A 20,993-nucleotide genomic window follows, 5' to 3' on the forward strand; every position below is an offset into this window, starting at 1 on the left:
AAGAACCACAGGGTTTCAGATGGTCTCTAACTTGACATCTTAGCTTTCCAGGTCTGCCCTGTGAACCTCAGAGAGGCTACAGTTTCCCTAAACCACCAAACTAGCTCACAGCCGACTGAAAACAAAGCTGAGTTGTTTTATTTGCAGCCCACACTATTATGCCAGGCAGCATTTCATCAAACAGTGCATGACTGATCTTTCATTTTAATGCAAAATATAACAAAATGTTGAGTCACCAGGAATATCAGTGAATATACTATTTTCTGAACCCAATTCTCTAGTTAACTCTATTTTAACCAAAGAAGATTTAAATTTCAACCTGTGGGGTTGAAAGTCTTCCAAAGACATACCAGTTGGCTGTCCTGCCTTCACGAGCCATGTTGTTCATATGGACAATTATTATTCCAAAACGGGGAGGGAATTGACAATTTTCAATAACCTAAAGCTCAATCACAGTGACCTGAATAAATTGTGAGAAGCTGTTTTCGGGACTTTCTCCCCTCAACAACCTTTAAGTTTCAGAATTCAAATCAGAGTACAAACTGTTTACTAAATGTACTAGACAGAATGATCTTGCTATTAGCTGAGGGGACCTGAGAAATTAATACACCTGCCTCTGCCACTTTCCGACCCACCGTTGGGGAAAAGGCCTAGATGGATCTCTGAGTACTTAGAAAAATAATCAAGTTCACTTTGTGCTTTGTTTTTGAATAATATTCATCAAATAAGAACCATGCTAATTATGGCTCCCATATTCATATTTCATCAAGACAGTGTAAATAAGAATTAGACCATAAACCCATTCAGTGACTGTATACATGGAATAATAATGTTGAAAACTTTTTCTTATGGTTATCATTACATCTAGCTATTTTACATTGCTCTGGTCTGAAAATTACATGGCCAAATTGCAATAAGAGACTTCAGGTGTGCTTCCCTCTAGCCATGGAAAAACTGATAGAATTTGTGACAGCCCAGTTCTTTCGACTCCAGCTCAGTGTCTTTTTTTCCATTTAAGAAAGACTAAGGACTGCTCCAAATCATCTGTTTTTGACTAAAAACTTGGAATATGTCATCTCTCTTTCCCTGGTACTTAAACTAAAATCATTTTGTAAAGCAAAAATCCCGTGGCCATAAGAGAGAAAGAAGAACTGTTTGGTGCCCTGTTTGGACTACACAGCTCTGCTGGGCTATGTATCTCTTTTTGTTTTCACAAAGTTATAAGAGAGATGTCATCGTCTCCAGTTTACAGATGAGGAAACAGTGGCACTGAATTATAAAACTTGCCCCAAATCATGAAATTGGGATAAGGAGAAACCAGCCTGGAACCCGGCCAGTCTGGCTGTATCTTAGGGGCAGGGGTCACTTCCCCCCCATTCAAGACATCAGAGTGTTCCATTTATCCCCTAGTTCCTGTTAGCCCTCTAAGTCTAGCTATTCTGCAGAGAGGATCTTTCTTTTCCCCCTCAGATGGAACACTCCCTGAGGTCCCGCAAACCCTCCTGCTACCTAAAGAAAGATACGGGTAATTTTTAAAGTGCCTGAGAAGTCAGATCAGGATGGCAGAGTAGGAGGCCCTGGCACTCACATACTCCCACAGACACATCAAAAATACATCTATATGTGGAACAATTCTCACACAAAACTAACTGGTAACTAGCAGAAGAACTCCTATACAGCCAAAGCTGCAAGAAATATTTCCACATAAATGGGTAGGATGCAATAAAGGCATAAAGTTAGGATCTGCGTCCCTGGGAGGGATCTGAAAGAAAGAGAAGGTCTGCATGGGTGGACCGTTGCCTAGGGAGTGCATGGGTCAAGCCACGGACTGGACATCCCAGTCCTGGGGTTCTATGTGGAAAAGACAAGCCCCCTTGGCTACTGGGGAGAACCACCCACTTCCTCAAACCCTTCATCCTCTTGGGCTTACATCTGCACCTCTGTGACTGGGTCCCAAAGAACAGGACTGGATGTTGCCTTTGTGCCCACTCAGCACAAGCTGGTTCCCCCTTTTCTCCAGGCAGCACTGGGCACTGGTAATTCCCTGCATTCCACTTGGCTTTAGGGGCTCTCAGGACCCAAATAAAACACTGACTTTTCTTTGCTTTTGAGAGACAGTTCCATTTTGCCACCTACCCTTGAGCATAAGCTATTTCCAAAGGGCCCTGGAAGAGCTGTGCAGAGGATGAAGGTGCTCAACCAGTGCTGTCCCCACTACACCAGGACAGAGAGAAGGGCTAGAGAAACTTAGACTCTATTCACAAAGAGTGTGCACGTGCTGGCTTGCCAACAATCAGGGCAGAGAGCACCTTGCACCAGTGGCTGTCACCTCATCACACTTTCAATATGAAAGGGACAGCCCCAGCCCCGCCCACTCCATACCATAACTTGGCACAAGATCTGGGCCAGCTGGGTCCTGGGAAAAGATTCTGGTCAAGCACTGCATGGACAGCCCAGGGGTTTGGGTGTGTTCCTGGCAAGATGGTAGCAGCCACTGTCAGTACTTACTCTGATGGTGCTACAAGAGACACTGCATTCAGTATACCTGGTCCATCTCCCAGCTGAGTGACCACTCTGGCCCTGCCCACAGGCCATAGCTTGGTGCTGATCTGGGGCAGATAGGTCCTGGGAGAAGACAGGCACAGAGGCGGCCCAGATCTCTGGCAGCAGCATGGCCATGTCAATTCCTGCAGCCACAACACTCCAACCCCCAGCCTCAGCCTAGCAAATACTCCAGCCCCATCCACTCCACATCACAGCTTTGTACTAGATCAGAGATGATCACAACAGAGGAAAGACACAACCTTGGGCTGCATTTAAATGGAGCTGTGGATGCCTACACATGTGGATCATTGGTCTTCTATGACTACATGGGCCTGATTTGTGTCAGCACTCCCCTCTTTGGGGCAAGGCACACACTCAAGGGGAATGGAACCTGATCAAGCCTGACCCTCAGGGCTTCTGCTTCAACAACTGGGGAGCAGACCTCATCCCTGATAGGGTGGTTACAGCTACCAGGCAGAGAAGAAATCCTGCCTCACACCCTGCACAGGATTTAGATCCTCCAACACTAACCACACTTCCTATCAAGGTGATAGCAGACAGCACACCCTGAGGAAAGATGAGGCTAGCATCCATATCAAAACCAATCCTCTCACCAAAGACACAGTCTACACAAGGATGCTCCCACCTATAAACACCCTTTCAAGATCACAACAGATAACTATTTCTTCTATATTCATAGAGACAGAGAAAATTAAATAAAATGAAAAGGGAGAGGAACTACTTCCAATTAAAAGAGCAACAGAAATCCTCTAAAAAAATAAGTACTGAAATAGAACTTGCCAGCCTACCAGACCCCGAGTTCAAAAAAGTGTAATAAAAATGCTAAATGAATTAATAAAGATTTTCAATATAAATGCTGACCACTGTAACAAGGAATCAGAAACTATAAAGATGAGCCAATCTAAAATAGGTAATTCAATTTCTATGATTAAAAAGAAACCTAGAAGCAATAAATAGCCAACTAAGTAACAAAGAAGAATGCATAAGTAATCTGGAAAACAGAATAATGTAAATTGCCCAATCAGAACAGAAGACAGAGAGACAGAAAACACAAAGAGTCATATTTCAGGGAATCCACATAAGGATAACAGCTGATTTCTCTGCAGCAACTTTACAGGCCAGAAGGGAATGGCATAATATATGCAAAGTCCTGAAAGGGAAAAATCTGAAACCTAGGATACTTTACCCAGCAAGATTATCACCTAGAATAGAAGGAAAGTTAAAGAATTTCTCAGAAAAACAAAAACTGAGAGAGTTCAGCAATACTAAATTTCTCCCTAAAAGAAATTTTCAAGGGTTTTTTCTAAATAGGGAAAAAAAAAAGGTAAGAATCTACTGGAAAGGGAAAATCCCATTAGGAAGGCAAATATATAGTGAGGATTAAAGAATACTTAGATAGCCAGTATGTAGATTAAAAAACAAACAAAAAATTGTAAAAGTGATTATAACTACAATAAGCAATAAAAGGATAAGCATGAAGGTGTAAAATAGAACATAAAATCACAAAATTAAGGGGAGAGGAATAAAAAAATGTAGATCTTTTACAGTGTGTTTGAACTTGATTAACTATCAGCTTAAAGCTAGTATATATACTTATGGGTCAACATACATGAATCCTATAATAACCACAAATGAAAAACAGACAATAGATTCACAAGAACCAAAAAGAAAGGAACTGAAGCATATCACAAAAGAAAATCATCACACCAGAAAAGGAAAAACAAAAAAGAAGAAGAAATGAACAAGGAAGAACTATAAAAACCACTGGGAAACAAGGAATAAAATGGCAATAAGTACATACCTATCAGTAACTACTTTAAATATCAATGGACTAAATGCTCTGATCAAAGGACAGAGTGGTTGACTAGATTAAAAACAAAAAAGAACCTGCAAAATGCTGCCTACAGGAGACTTACTTCAGAGTGAAAGACACACAGAGAATGAAAGTGAATAGGTGGAAAAAGGTATTTCATGCAAATGGAAATGACAAAGAAAGTAAGGTTAGCAATATTCACACCAGCCAAAATAGACTTTAAAACAAAGGCCATAAAGAAAAACAAAGAAGGGCATTATATAATGATAAAAGAATCAATACAAGAAGATTTACAATTGTTAACATATATGCACCCAATATATGAGCACCTAAATATATAAAACAAATAAGCACCTAAATATATAAAATAAATACTAACTGATATAAAGGAAGAAATTGATATCAATACATTAATAGTAGGAGACTTGAACACCCCCATGACATCAATGGACGGATAATCCAGACAGACTATAAATAAGGCAACAGTGGTCTTAAATGATACATTAAAACAGTTAGACTTAATTGACAGGTACAGGACTCTATATCCAAAAAAAGGAGACTACATATTCTTTTCAAGTGCACATGGAATGTTCTCCAGGACAGACACACACTAGGTCACAAAACAAGCCTCAATGAATTTTAGAGGATAGAAGTTGTATCAAGCATCTTGTCTGACCACAGCAGTATAAAACTAGAAATCAATCACAGAAAAAAAAAGGAAAAAAACTACAGGAAAGAACAAACACATGGAGAGTAAACAATATGCTAGTAAAAAAAAAAACAAAAAACAATGGATCAATGAAATCAAAGAAAACATCAGAAAATACCTCAAAACAAATGAAAATGAAAACACAACTTTACAAACTATGGGATGCAGCAAAAGCAATTCAAAGAGGGATGTACACAGTAATACAGGCCCTTCTCAAGAAACAAGAAAAATCTCAATTAAACAAGTTAACTTATCACCTAAAAAGAATTAGAAAAAGAACAAAGCCCAAAGTCAGCAGAAGGAAGAAAATAATAAAAATCAGAGAGGAAATAAATAGAAAAGAGATAAAAAACAAACAAAAAGATTAATAAACCTAAGAACTGGGTTTGGTTTTTTTTTTTAAATAAACAAAACTGACAAATCTTGAGCCAAGCTCATCAAGAAGAAAATACAAAGGACCCAAATAAACAAAACAAGAAATGAAAGGAGAGAAATAACAACTGATACCACAGACATACAAAAAAATCATGAGAGGATTCAAAGAACAGTTATATGCCAACCAGTTGGGCAACCTAGAAGAAACGGACAAATTTCTAGAAACATACAGCCTCCAAGACTGAGTCAAGAAAAAACTGGCAATTTGAAAGACTAATCACTAGAAGTGAAATAGAATCTCCCTGAAACAAATGTCCATGACCAGATGGCTTCACTGGAGAATTCTACCAAAAATATAAAGAAGAACTTATACTTATGCTCCTCAAACTCTTCCAAAAGAATAAAGAGAGGGCACACTCCCAAATTCATTCTGAGTCCTGATATCACCCTGATACTAAAACCAGACAAAGACACTACAAAAAAAGAAAATTACAGACTAGTATCTTTCATGAATATAGATGTAAAAACCCTCGATAAAATATTAGCAAACTGAATCCAACAATACTTAAAAAGGATTAAACACCATGATCAAGCTGGATTCATACCAAGGTCTGAAGGATGGTTCCACATACACAAATCAATTAATGCAATACACCACATTAACAAAAGGAAAGACAAAACCCACATGATTATCTCACAAGACACAGAGAAAGCATTTGACAGAATTAAACACACATTCATGATAAAAACTCTCATAAAAGTGAGTATAAAGGGAACATATCTCAACGTAACAAAGGCCATTTACAACAAACTCACAGCCAACATAATACTCAATGGTGAAAAGCTGAAAGCATTCTCCTAAAATACAGGAACAAGACAAGGATGCCTACTCTTACTGCTTCTATGTAACATACTACTAGAAGTCCTAGCAATAGCAATCAGAAATGAAAAATAACAGGTATCCAAATTGGAAAGGGATGGGTAAAACTGTTGATATTTGCAGATGACATGATACTCTATACAGAGAACCCTAAACTCTCAAAAAATGAACAAAAACTACTAGAACTAATAAATGATTTCAGCAAAGTAGTGGAATATAAGATTAACAGGTGGAAATCTGTTGCATTTCTATACACTAATAATGCAATATAAGAAAGAGAAAGTAAAAAAATCAATCCTGCTTAAAATCACATCAAAAGAATAAAATGCTTAGGAATAAACTTAACCAAGGAGTTGAAAGACCTATATGCTGTAAACTATAAAACACTGATGAAGGATACTGAAGATGATACAAAAAAGTAGAAAGATAGCCTGTGCTCTTGGATTGGAAGAATTAATATTTTTAAAATGGTCATACTATCCAAAACGATTTACAGAGTTAATGTAATCCCTATCAAAATACCCAGGACATTTTTCACAGAACTAAAACAAATAATCCTAAAATTCATATGGAACCACAAAAGACCCAGAATTGCCAAAGGAATTATGAGAAAAAAAAAAAAAAAAGAAAGCTGGAGTTATATACCTTCCAGACTTCAGACTAAACTACAAAGCGGGAGGAATCAAAACAGTGTGGTACTGTGGTACAAAAACAGACACATAAATCAATGGAAAAGAAAAGAGAACCCAGAAATAAACCCACATTCATATGGTAAATTAATCTATGACAAAGAAGGCAAGAATATACAATGGAGAAGAGAGCCTCTTCAACATGTGATGTTGAGAAAGCTGGATAACAACATGTAAAACTCCTAGAAGGGAACACAGACCAAACATCATTTGACATAAATCACACCAAGATTTTCTTAGGTCAGTCTCCCAAGGGAAAAGGAATAAAAGCAAAAATAAACAAATGGGACCTTATAAGCTTTTGCACAGCAAAGGAAACCAACAACAAACCAAAAAGACAGCCTTGGGAATGGGAGAAAATATTTGCATATGAGGGGACTGACAAGGGATTAATATGCAAAATATACAAATAGCTCATAAAACTCAGTATCAAAAAAAGGAACAACTCAATTAAAATAATGGGCAGAAGACCTAAATAAACATTTTTCAAAAGAAGACATACAGATGGCTAATGAGCACATGAAACAATGTTCAATATCATTAATTATTAGAGACATGCAAATCAAAACCACAATGAGGTAACACCCATACTGGTCAGAATGGCCATCATTAACTCTACAAATAATAAATGCTAAAGAGGATGTGGAGGAAAGGGAACCCTTCTACATTGTTGATGGGAATATAAATTGGTGCAGGCACTATGAAAAGCAGTATGAAGTTTCCTTAAAAAAACTAAAAATAGAACTACCATATAACCCAGCAATTCCACTCCTGTGTATGTATCTGGAAAAGAGAAAACTTTTTAAAAAAGATATATTCATCCCAAAGTTCACAGCAGCACTATTTACAATAGCCAACACATGGAAGAAAGACAATTGCCCATCAACAGACAACTGGCTTAAAAAGTAATGGTGTGTGTGTGATGGAATATTACTCAACCATAAAAAGAACAAAATACTGCCTTTTGCAGCAACACAGATGGACCTACAGAATATGATGCTTAGAGAAAGTCAGACAGAGAGACAAATACTATATGCTATCACATATATGTGGACTCTAAATAATAATACAAACTAAACTACATACAAAACAGAAACAGACTCACAGACACAGAAAACAAACTTTTGGTTACCAAAGGGAAGAGGGGGAAGAGAGGGAAAAATTAGGAGTATGATATTAACAGATATAAACTACTATACATAACATAGTTAAGCAAGAAGGATTTACTATATAGCACAGGGAATTACACCCAAAATCTTATAATAACCTGTAATGGAATATAATCTACAAAAATAGGACAGAACAAAATAATAAAGTGCCAGAGAATAAAGGGAACAGGCTGAGAATATTCACTCAAACCTGACATCAGGTGCATATATGCTTATGAGAAATCACCTTGCTGAGACAAACTTGTGAGCTGGGTATGTGTGGAAGTCCTCAAACTAGCAGAATCCTTTTTCTTCTATTCTTTTTCTTTCAAAAACATCTTATTATAAAATTATTTTGAATACATAGAAAACTACTTATAGTTTTTAATTTTTGGTTAGCCTTTTGTCATGTTTACTTTAAATTTTCCTTTTTTAAAGGAAAATCTGAAATTGATGTTTATTCTTTCATGCATGTTGTTATATTCTTACTACATTGATATGTGTATCCATACATGGACTGTTTCAGCATTTAAAACTTTACAAATAGAGTTTTAACTTTTGGCAACTTTCTTTTTGCACTGGACGTTATATTTTCTAGATATATCCATATTGATGAGTTAAGCTCTGGCATGAATGTTCACTGCAGTATAGTATCCCTGTGCACAAATATATAATTTATTGGTCCAATTGGCTTTTGAAAATATTGAGATTATTTTCAATTTGTTGCCATTATCAAGTGTAAAGGTTAATTTTGTATCAATTTCACTGGGCCACATCTGGGCCCAGATGTTTGATCAAACATTATTGTGCGTGTTTCTGTGATAGTCTTTTAGGATGGGATTAACATTTAAATCTGTAAGATGAGTAAAGCAGATTGTCTTCCCTAATGTGAATGGGCCTCATCCAATCCATTGAAGGCCTAAATAGAACAAAAGTGCTGGCCTGAGTAAGAGAGACTTCCTCGCGTCTGGCTGCTTCCGAACCAGGATATTGACTTTTTCCAGCCTTCAGAATGAGACTGATGTATCACCTCTTCCTTGGTCTCTAACCTGCCAATCTGTGGACTAGGACTACACCAGTGGTTCTCCTGGCTCTCCAGCATGCTGACGATTCCTGCAGATCTCGGGACCTGACAGCCTCCAGAGTCATGTGAGCCAATTCCTGACTCTAAGTCTCCTTCTACATATACATGCATCCTACTGGCTCTGTTTCTCTGGGGAACCCTGACTAAAACATAAAGCTGGGTCTTTAGTACGCATGGCTTCTATGCACCTAGTTCTGAGTTGCTCCTGAGTATAATGAAGAAAAGAATTACCTCTACACGCCCAGGATTCCCTCTTTCATTCAAGTTATCATCTCAGTGAGCAAGGCAGACCTTCCACTTCGTCTGTGAAACTTCACAAGTCACTCTGATTTCCTGGCTGTGCTGGCCTCTCATCAGCAGCACTGATGCCTCCGTCGCTCTCCACCCCAGACCTTCTCAGGGAACTGCACTGTTCTGCCCTGGCATTCCCACCATCCCTCTCCTCTCCCCTCTTCCCTTCTTCCACCAGGTGTTTAACTGTAGTGTTCCAGGTACTTCCCTAAGTGTGGGAGATTCAAACAAGAGTTAACATAGCCCCTGTCCTTGAGAAGCTGAGGTCAGGAGTACTGATGGACAGTAATGGACAGGACACCAACTGAAAACAAACCTATAAATTAGGCCACGCCTGCAAAGAGAGTCAGGGCAGGTGTAGGCAAAGCCCTGAGGAGAGCATCCAGCCAGGCCAGCTATCAGGAAGGAGGGGACAGTCATGGGAGGATTCCTAGAAGAGAAATCCTGCAGCCAGGCCTGAAGGATGGGTGGGGATTTCTCGGTTGCACCAAGGAGGAGGAGACAGACAAAGAAAGAGAAATTCTAGCAGAGAGGATGATTGGTACAAAGCATGTGGCAAGGAGACAGCTGAGCAAGACCAGTTCACAATGAGCAGGATGAGGATGGAGAGGTTAGCAAGGGCCAGGGCCAGCCTGCTTCCTGTGAGGAGAGGCCACCAAAGACTGTAAGCAGGGCTGTGCCAGGCTCTCCCCCAGCCCTGGACCACAGAGGGTACAACAGTCACATGGCTTATTTAGCATTCATTTATCCAATCACTGTCTAACATTTGTAACAAAACTGAAATCAATTGTGTGCTGTGTATGTCTACATGGGTGACATGCATAAACCATAAAAAAAAATGTAGCTAGAAACCACCTGAAGTTTCTCCTATTAGGTTTTCCAGATTTTTCCCAGCTTTACATGTCTGAAAGTCAGAACAGTAATGAACAGCATGGTTTTTGCTCACAGACTTGATCGTGAGGAGGCACTTGACTGGGGGGCTGTGACAATCTTCTGTTTAAAAAGGGTCTGACATATAAGCTCCACTATCAGAGACACCAGCTTTCTTATTTTAGAAACACAATTAATTGATTCTGCTCACTTGATCAGTGTTTTCTTGAACTAGTAAGGAAAAGGAAAGCCATTTGGAGAAGTTGCTATTTTATTTGGTTTCCCTGGCTAGTTCTCCCGGAAAGGAGATTCCCTTATTTTAATTACACGAAGTTGGGTTTCAGCACTGCTGCCAAGGAACTAAGGGTTTGCCAGGGGCAGCGTCTGTGACTTCAGGATGCTTTGTCACTACAATCGAATTAATTTACCGAAAGAGCTTATTTCTGCCTGCTGTTAAAATCACCTACATTATGCCATGCTGAATAACAAATACATTTTCTGGGCTTATTTCCTTTCTTTTCCCTCAAACAATCTCCTCTAGTTGTTTCTCAAGAGTCGTAAAGTGGGTAAAGTAAACATAAGGTGTTAGTGAGACCTGGCAAAGCAACCTTTCCCTTCGCAACTGTGTTCCTCTCTGTCCCCTCCCCAACAGTGCTGACTCGCTGATGTGCATGTGCCTGGATCATTCTGTGGGACACCTGCCTCACCCAGCCCACCAAAGGGCAAAGACCTTTCTTCTTTCTCCCTTCTTCATCTTGACCCAGAGCTCAAAGTGTGAGAAGTGATTTTCAACATGCCACTCTTGCCACTGTATGCTGTTCCAAAAAATCTCTCTTGGAAGCTGAGTTTTGCTAGTTAGTTAAATAACAAACCTTTTATGGAACTCTTACTGGGAACCCCATACTAATTACAGAGAAAAAAACAATGGTTCTGGCTCCCTCCTTGGCTACAGAAGACCGAACCAGGGGAATGTGAAACATATCAAGAGTGAATTCACACAAAGTTAAAAAAACACAGTATGTCTTCAGGGCAGAGAATAATGAAGTTGATGAGACCACCCATTTCTGATGACCTATCATGTGCCGCAACAGAGTGATCTGTGAGATGCTTGTCCCCAGGTGTCAGCTGGGTGGGGTAAAGGGCATGTTTTTCTTGTTGACTGCTACACCCTCGGCATTAGCTCAGCTGTGGGCAGACAGGTGTCCAGAAGTGCTTGTGGAGAGCAGGAGGAAGGCAAGAGACTGTGCAGGCACCGTCCTGTTCTTTTTATCCTCAAAGTTACCCTTATGCACACTCAGATTTTCAAACTCAGTTTTACCATAGGGTTCTTTTTGTCCTCTTATTTCTTCTTTTTAACAAAGCAGCAGGTTCAGTGATGAGGCTCTTTGTCTAAAGTCACACATCTAGTATCTATCAGCAGTAACATTCAATTCTGAGTGATTCTTTGCCAAAAACTGTACTCTGCTCAGTGTACTAACTGCCTCATAACAGCAAACGCCTGGCCTGGGGTTGCAGAGGCTGCTCAGCGGGGGTGAATGCCGGCCTGAACCGAGGCTACACTCGGCAAGCACGTGAGGACCCAGTGAGAAGACTGGGGAGGCAAGCAGGGCTGAGTAGCAGCTGGCCTCGCCCTCCTGGTGCTCCTTGCAGGTGATGATGGCCTGGGGTTAGGAACGACTATTTCAGGGAGGGGAAATGCCTGCACAAAATGAAGACAGAGATATTCCTTTAACCAATAACTTCATCAGTCCCAGCATCAGAGATGGGGATTTCCCATACAATCATCTGATGGTTCTGAGCTCAGGCTGCCAACACTGACTGATCAGAGCATCCCTTCCCTTGATGTTCAAGGTCAGGTACAGGGCACTGCAAATCAAAGCCATTAAAATTATGAGGATGAATCACAGCACTCAGTGGGAAGCAAGACTGCCCACCACTTTTTCCTGTTGAATCACTTATCATTTAAAATGGGGAAATTATGTGAAAGTTCTCCTCCAAGCCGCCAGGGGAAAAAAAATCGCAACAAACACTGTACTTATCTGGCGTTCCTGAGTTCTGCGGATGTTTTATCTTGTCCTTTTGACCACCGTTTTGACTATTAAAAAAATAAGCCCATTTTATGGCTTTTGTTCTTAAACTTCAAAATGAGTATTTAAAAAAAAAAAAACCGTCAGCGCTCTTGGTCTTTGGAGAGCTGGAAGACTGGGGAGAGGCTGCCAGCGTGTTTCGAGAAGCTTGTCTCAGAGTGGATGCTCAGCTAGGGAAGGGCATCTTGGCACAGAGAGATCCCAGTAAGCACTTACAGAGGACAAGAGAAAGTGGAGAGGCTGCATGTGGCACTGGTCCATGACAAAGCTACCATGTTTGTGATTTTCAATTTTAGCTTTATGATGCCTCAGGATGAATGACTATTTCAAAATTAATCACAGAAAATTTTAAGTTTGAAATAAAAGGCACTTCTTAATACATACGCCTACAACCCACAGAGGGGCTGGGCTGCCCAGCTTGCCCTGGACCCACAAGCTAATGAACATCAGCCCCACTCAAAAGGAAAGGATCGCAGATACTTTCCTCTGCTGTGATGTGGACCCCCCTGGGATTGATATCAAAATGCTGTTATCTTTTGATTGCATAATGGGGGCCAGCACCTTAACCTCTAGCAGACACTGGTTTGGGATGGCTGTGCCTTTAAGACCAGCGGAGGTGGAAGCTCTCAGAGCAAGGGGGAGACTGAAGGTGGGCTTGGCCTCTCTGGTCTTCTAATCCCCAGAAGTGATTTTTTTTTCCCCAGCTGGCCAAGAATCTGGCATGAAAGCTTCCTAACAAGTTCTGTTTGCCCTTGAATCTGACTCCAAATTCCAATTTTCACACACTGCTCAGATCAGATGTCTCCTGCAGAGCTGACCTAACGTCAGAGTCTAGACCCCTCCATCCTCCCTGCCCCAGCTCAGCCTCATTTCACGCTCCCAAGTCTGACATTGGCCCCATTCCCTCACACCTGACCTCAGCTCCCCAGCTCTGGCTTCTCCTGTCTCAGTCCTGACAGCTGGCTGTGACTGCTTCCAATTGCACTGCAAAGGAACGGAGGCTCCTTCCCACCTGGGTACATCTGAGTTGCCTCTTAATCAGGCCCAGAGTTCTGGAAGGGGAAACAGGGCAGCCAAGCTGTGCTTCTGGCCTCATCCAGAAATGAGAACAGAGCAGCTGGCCCTGCTGGGGCCCATAAACCCATAATCCTGTCTAAAAGTAGACCCAGGATACTCTGCTTAGGAGGAGACCCCATACATACTTACTAAAAAATTCAGAATGTGGTATCCTACAAGCGTTTTCCTATTTTGCAAAACCCTTAGATTTTTTAATTTTTTAAAGTTGTTTTCTAGTTCCTTTTCGTTTTTCTACTCACCACCACAGTCTCTCCTAGGGAGGCTGAGGTCTTTGTGGCCCTTTACCAGAAACTGATTTCTCAAATAAGTCAGAGCTTGTGGGCACCCAAGGGTCACTCTTCCCTAAGCAAGATCACTTTCTGATCCTTGTCCTGGAGCTCTGAATGTGTTTCCTCTTTCCAAAAGCAGAGATATGATCAGATTCACATTTCATAAAATCACTATAGCTTCAGGGTGCAGGATGGATCAGAAGAAGGCAAGGCTGGAGAATTAGAGATTTCTGAAGAGTCATTTTAAGAGTCCTAATAAGGCCAGTGAAGACACTTTTTGTCCCTGGACATTTGTGATGACTTAGTTGAACTTAAATAATTTCAGATAAAGGAAGCCATGAGAATATTCAGCCAATTCCCCACCTACCACTCCTTCAGCACCCAAGTCTTGAACCTTATTATTATCACACAAAATAGAAATTCATCAGCTACAGCGACGAAATCAAAGAGAGAATGTGCCTGTCCACTAGGGACTGTTTATGCCCTTAAGACATGTCCTTTATTGCAAAATGAGTCCCTGGAATCTCAACAAGATTAATACCTCCTTCAGAGTGAAATCAGTCGAGTTAGAGGGAAACACTGATTTGAATCCCATCCTCTAAAGGAAGTAGAAATTATTAGTCAATTCCTAAGAGCCTTTGGGCTTATGAGTAATTGAAATCACTTATGCCCACTCACTGGCATCTTCCCCTGACTTCCTGCAAGGACACCAAAGGGAGATTTACGCTCAACCTCGGAAGCCAAGGGGAGATAAGGTCAAGCAGAGAAAGAAAGTCTTCTAAAGGAGGCAGGCAGGTTTGAGGCTTCAGTGAGAGTATTATTATTTAACAAGAGCCCCAGAGATATCATAAGACAGCAGGACATAAAGTAGCCCTGAGTCAGTGGGTGACAGCATTTTCAGTTACAAGTTAAGAGACAGTAGAGTTAGAGGTACCAACACATTTGGCACATAAGACTGGCTGTGTTATTAACAATGAAAGAGAAGGTTTAAATGACTCTTTGTTGAAACTTTCCAAGATTTGATTTTTATGAAAACCATTAGAGAATATGAGCTGATGGGGAGAGGACAAACATAACCCAAGCAAAGAGGGATGACTCAACTCATAAATAAGGGAAAAAGACAAATGGATGAAGATGAAGAGAAAACAGCAATCTCTCATCATTGGCTAGAAGGAGTTAAGAAAAGAGGGAGGAAGGAGAGGAGACACATGGCAGAGTTTTAGTGACCAAAATCCAAGTATGTGACATCTTTCTTAATAGCGGGAAATCTAGTTATGCAGCCAAGCTTAGAACAGCAGGAGAACCCAGTAGGAAGCAGCAAGACAAGGACAGTACAAAGCAAGTCTCACTCATCCTCTGGCCCACAAAAAATGCAAACAGGCTTAGTCTTTGTGCCCATTTTATGAATTAGAGTGGCTTCTTCAAACTTAGTACTGAAAATGAGTCTGAGGCTAAGTCTGGATCAACAGTAGAGTACCATAATCGATTAGTAATATCTGCCATGGGCCCAGGGCTAGAGAGAGGGCACAACTGATGTGGGAGAAAGGAGTGCCCCTTGTGGCCCAGTCTAACTTACCTGCATTCTCTTTATTGGGGTCTAGGGTCAAAGGCCCAACTAACACTAAAGTGAGTCTGTCTTTTATCTTTGTTCTGTACATTCTCTTGGGGATTCACATGAAGAGTAATACATTATGGGTAGCTTATGTTCCTGGATTCCATGGTCCTGAAAAAAATCTAATAGAATCTACTTTTGATCTCCCACATTTTATATGTAGATATTTTTGGAATTTGGGACCTGAAATTTTCCCTTGTAGGGCCAGGTAGGGCTCCCAGAAGTCTCACTGGTTACTTGAGGATTGGGGTGGGGATGCCTCTGTGCAGGCTTCAGTGAGCAAGAATCATTCCCAGGCTTCTGCCCCCATCACCATCCAGAGAAGTGATGTTCAAGTTTCCTGAACTACATTCCAGGACATCAATTATCCTGGACAACACTGGCCCAGGCCAGGAGGGCCTAGGGGGACATAATGACTTGAGATGACATGATGCACCTACACTTAACATTCAAGTGTCATGTGGGGGATGCTGACATTATCTATCTGGATCTAATCAGTGCTTTTCCCTCTGACAGCCAGAGATAGATGTTCAGGCATCCATGTGAAAAGCTCCTTGGCATTAAAGTAGATTGAGTATTGATTTTCATTTATGGATTCAGAGGTCCCCCTCTAGGAGACAGGACAAGGAATCTACGTGGCAGACTCAACAACTTAACTACAGAGTGACCTTTCTCAGAATGACAACTCATGCTACATGGCCTGAGTCTGAGTACAAATAGAACAGCTTCCAACTGCCTTTGGGTCAGAGCTCATTTTATTTTGTTCATAAGAACATATAAATCAAGACCTTGCTCAAGTGCTAAGTACTGAACTGGGTCAACAAAACTTTGGTTTTGTTGTAATGTTTGCACTTTGTCATCAAGAAAACAAAGATTTTTTTCAAGATAAAATTACAAAGTTGAAAGGCCCACATAATTATTTGTGCCTGTATATAATCTCCTTTCCTATATAACATCTATTCTGAGGGCAGCACTGTGGAGCTCATTTCTATGTTCCCCATGTGTGCATAGTAGAGATGCTTGATAGAACTGTTAACTTGAAAAGATGAGTTTCAGTGCTGAGTAGTGGAGAGAGCCCTGTACTTGTGTTTGAATTTGCTTCTTGCTATATTCCTAGCCCTAGAATAAAACCTGGTAGAAGTTCTTACTAGCAATATGAACACTATGGTTATAAGCAACATTTTAACCTGTCTGAGCTCAGCTTTTGTAAGTAAAATGGGAGTAAGTATGTCTACACTGCTTCACGCCTTTGCTCCATGTAGCTTACTCCTCTAGGAACATCTTAACTCAATCATTTCAAAACCTTACTTGGGGTCACTTTTTCTTTGAAGCTTCCCTTGCTTGACACCCTGTTGTTCCCTAGTAAGAAATGACATCTCCCTCCTTTGGGCTCTGCTAAATCCCGTAATCAATTCGATCAAAGCACCTACAAGCCCTTTGTGACGTTTATGTATTCACAAGACTATCCACCTCTGCTAGACAGCGATTTTCTAGAGGGAAGGAACTATGTCTTATTCATTCCTGTATGCCCAATGCTGAGAACAGCAGAAACTTAATATATAATTTCTGAAAGGTTAAAGGAATGAATAACAAAGGACTATAATCAGCAAAGTGATGTGATTCATTTGAGGTTTTAAAAAACTCCCCATTATAGGGGAGATGGGCTAGAGTTCAGAGAGGGTTAGGAAAAAAAGCATCAAGACTCTTTGGGGTTCAGACACTGTCTCCAGAATGCTTCTGTTATCTTCAGAGGTAATCCTGGGTCATACAAGCCATTACCATTCCCCAGTACATTATTTGAATGCTGAGTCTGCAGAACCTAAGACACAGAGCACGTGTCCTGTCGGGGTCCAGGATGGGGTAGAGAATGCTGCAGCATGATGCCCTCTGGAAGGGATCAACCTTGGTGAGGGTCCTGGAGTTGTGGGGACAGCACCAGGCGAGACCCTTCATCCACTGCACAGCTCTTCCAGGGCCCTTTGGAAATTCCTTATGCTCAAGGGTAGGTAGTTAAGATGGACCTGCTTTTCAAAAAGTCAGTCTTTCATTTGGGTCCTGAGAGCCCCCAAAGCTGAATGAGATGCAGGGGGTTACCAGTGCCCAGTGCTGCCTGGGGAAAAGGGGGACCCAGCTTGTGAGGCAACATCCAGTCCTGTCCTTTGGGGCCCAGTCACAGAGGCACAGATGTAAGCCCAAGATAATGGAGGGCTTGGGGAAGAGGGTGGTTCTTGTTCCAACTATTCTCCCAAAGACCAAATGACTTAGATGCTCAATTCTAAAGTAAGGACTAACGTGACCTTTCAATAAACTGCACTTAATTAAAGCACCCAAATTGATGAGTTTTGACAGATTTACATACTCCCTGCTAAGTACTGAACTCTGCCCACCCAGAATTCTTACGTTAAAGCCTTAATCCATCCATGTGACTGTATTTGGAGATGGGGCCTACAACGAGGTAATTAAGGTTAAATGAAGTCATAAGGGTGGGAACTTGACACAAGAGGATTGGCATCCTTCTAAGAGGAAGAGACACCAGAGCACTCTCTCTTTTTTCCTTCTGTCTGTACTCTGGCCTCTCCACCCCACCCCCGTTCTCTCCTGTCCTCTCTCTGTCACTCTCTCTCCAACATGTGAGTGCACAGTGAGGAGGTGACCATCTAAAAGCCAGAAAGAGAGCCCTCACCAGAACCGACCATTTTGGCACCCTGATCTCAGACTTCCAGCCTCCAGAACTCTTAGAAAATAAATTTCTGTTGTTCAAGCCACCTAGTCTATGGTTTTTGTTATGGCAGCTTGAGCTAAGACACTCATAAAACCACCACTATAGTCACGATACAGAACAATTTCACCCCAACCCCCAATTTTTTATTCTTTTTACAAAAGACTGAAAAACTTTAAACTTGAGACTAGGAAAAGATGTCTGCTGTAGGGAAAAAAAAAAAAACAAAAACACACAATCCTTTCCAAAATGCCCCTTGAATTATTTTGTTGCCTGTAATGTCATAATGCCAAATTTTAATGATGAAAAAAAGCCTTTATGCAATTAAGGTGGAGAATTGACAATAATTCAGCCCTGAGTATCCAATTATGCTGGGCACAGTCCCCAGCTCTGAACTGGTTCTGGTAACCCACGTATTTTCCAGCTAAGGCGTGATAGCTGTTTATCAAAAGCAGCAAGTTATCTGAATATAGAAAATTCCAGAATGTTGAAAAGAAATCCTTTGATGCTTTCTGGTCTCTTCCTTCCCTAACTTCTCAGGAGTCAAATTCCCTTCTCCTCTGGAAACACCTTCTCAACCCTTGACACTCCTCCCTCAGTCCTTCCCGGGCAGTGTCAGCGCAGCTTCCCCAAGGGGAAGGGCCTCCTGTGGTTCCCTACTGTGTCCCGGCCAGACGGTGTCCAGCAAGAGGTGCCGCAGAGGAAATGTTTCTGGAACGCATCCCAGATTAAATTAAGTGAAAAGGAGGTGACCAAAGGAATGGCAGCCATGTGAGGCTGTAAATCTTGATGTTTAATGCATATTAAGACAGCCTAGAATGTCATCTAGTAAATTGTCTTTTGATTTTTATGAGATCTCTGGGCAAGCAGGGCTGGCAGAGCAGAGAAATTATTCTAACCGCCTAGAGGAAATGGCCTGACTGCTGCATCACAGAATCAAAGGCCCCTCTCTAGTAGAATCCACACTTACAGCTCCAGCTCCCATCTGCCCTGTATGTACTTGATGGTCCAGATACTATGACTGAGTATTAGAATTTAAATCTATGTGTGTTTTGTCTCTACTTTTCCCTATGTTGTTGCCCTTTGTAGAGTCAAACTAAAACGGAGTCACTTATGTCAGGAATAAAATGCAGTTGGCCAACGCAAGCACATTAAAGAAAATTAAACTTAACCTTACCTAATGTAAGTTGTAGGAATTTACAGCTCTCCTCAGAGATCAGTAGAGGACGCCAGCCAATTCACAAGCGCCAACTCTGTTCACACCACGTCGGGACTTCCCTGCTCCCCGACTCAGCTACTGATCCAAATAAGACCACCAGGCAACCAATCTGCTGAAAAAGCAAAAACTGGCATTTACCCATGAAAATCCCTTACTCTGTGAGCAACTCAGAACTCACTGCCCCCACAGCCCTGAGCTTCCTAGCTTGTGGGTCGAAACCCTCGCAAAACAAACACACACACACCTCACCTTTCTGCCTTGTTTCACTCGGAGTTTGGTTTTTAATACTTTTCACATATGCGCTTCCCACTTTGCATGTGGTGGCCTCCGACTAAAGTCTTCAAATCCAAGCTCAAAGCCTCCTTTCCTTGAGAGCCTCCCTCCTCGGCGTCCCGCTCTCGCAGCGCGTTGCTGCGTGTCCGCCATGGTCTCTCCCGCGTCGCTTCCACTAGCCGCCTCTTGTTTGCCTTTCACGAGCCCCCTGAAGGGTGCTACGGAGTCTCAATCATCTTGTAAACCCATGGCCTAATCCAGGGCTATGTACGTAAAGCCTCTCAATAAACACTTGTAGAGTCTGACTGTCCGATAAGCCCTCTCACTCTCCCTCCCAGATGGAGAGAGGGCGGAAGAGGCAGCTCCGTGGTGGGAGGGGCCTGGGCTGCGTCCTGGGTTTAAGTTCCGGTTCATCGTTTATCACCTTCTGTATTCAATTTCCATGGCTGTGGAACCAATTAACACAAGCTGAGCCGTTTTAAACAACACCTGTTTATTATCTCCTGATTTCTGTAGGCCTCAAATCCAGGCCCAGCTGAGTTGGTTCTCTGCTCAGTGTTTACAAGGTTGCAATCAAGGTGAGAGCTGCACTGAGTTCCTTTCTGGGCTCAGGGCTTTCAGGCACGCGAGGTTGTTGGCAGAATTCAGTTTCTTGCAGCTGTAGGGTGGAGGCCCCTAAGGCCGCCTGCATTCCTTCTCACGTGGCCTTCAGCTTCAAAGCCAGCAAGGGAGAGTGTCCTCCATGTCAACCTCTCTCACTTTTCCAATCTCTGCCTTCCTCTGTCTCCAACCTCTCTGCATAGATTTAAAGGATCACGTGATTAGTCAGGCCCGCCTGGATGTTTTCCCTTTAGATTAACTCAAGGTCAGCTGGTAAGTAACCTTAATTACATGTGCACAATCTTTCTGCCACATAACATAACGGAATTAGGAGCGCTATCCCATCATATCTACAGGTTCTGCCTACACTCAAGGGGAGGAATTATACAACGGCAAGATTCAGTGGGTTTATCTTAGAAATCTACTTCACCCCAGGGCTTCAGGCTACATTACAGTTTCCTTAATTGAAAAATGAATAAACTAACCTCCCAGACTTGTGGTGAAGACTAAACTAAATTAAATACAAGAAACAGCCATTTAGTTACTGTAGGTCTCTTCTCCCTGTTTTTTCTGGGCTGTCTGTCTCTTAACTGTTCTCAGGTTATCTAGAGAACAGATACCAGCTGGACAGTATGCCTATGAAACAACTCTATGAGATGTTTAATAACAAATGCAGACTTGAAAAAAAAGATTAACTGATAATGTCCAGTGGT

General features: G+C 41.6%; 1 long non-coding RNA gene across 2 annotated transcripts in view; it reads right to left on the minus strand.

Moving 5' to 3' along the window:
• LOC116278148 (uncharacterized) overlaps positions 1–20,993 on the minus strand; it is a 564,959-nt gene that overhangs the window by 186,699 nt on the left and 357,267 nt on the right. For both annotated transcript variants that reach the window (XR_012068283.1, XR_004187521.2), the window contains 2 exons: positions 19,657–20,475; positions 19,366–19,519 (listed from right to left, as the gene is read on the minus strand). This is a non-coding gene — a long non-coding RNA (uncharacterized lncRNA). The remainder of the gene's footprint in view (positions 1–19,365; positions 19,520–19,656; positions 20,476–20,993) is intronic.

Source organism: Vicugna pacos, chromosome 3 (genome assembly GCF_048564905.1).
Source record: "Vicugna pacos chromosome 3, VicPac4, whole genome shotgun sequence".
NCBI classification, from domain to species: domain Eukaryota; kingdom Metazoa; phylum Chordata; class Mammalia; order Artiodactyla; family Camelidae; genus Vicugna; species Vicugna pacos.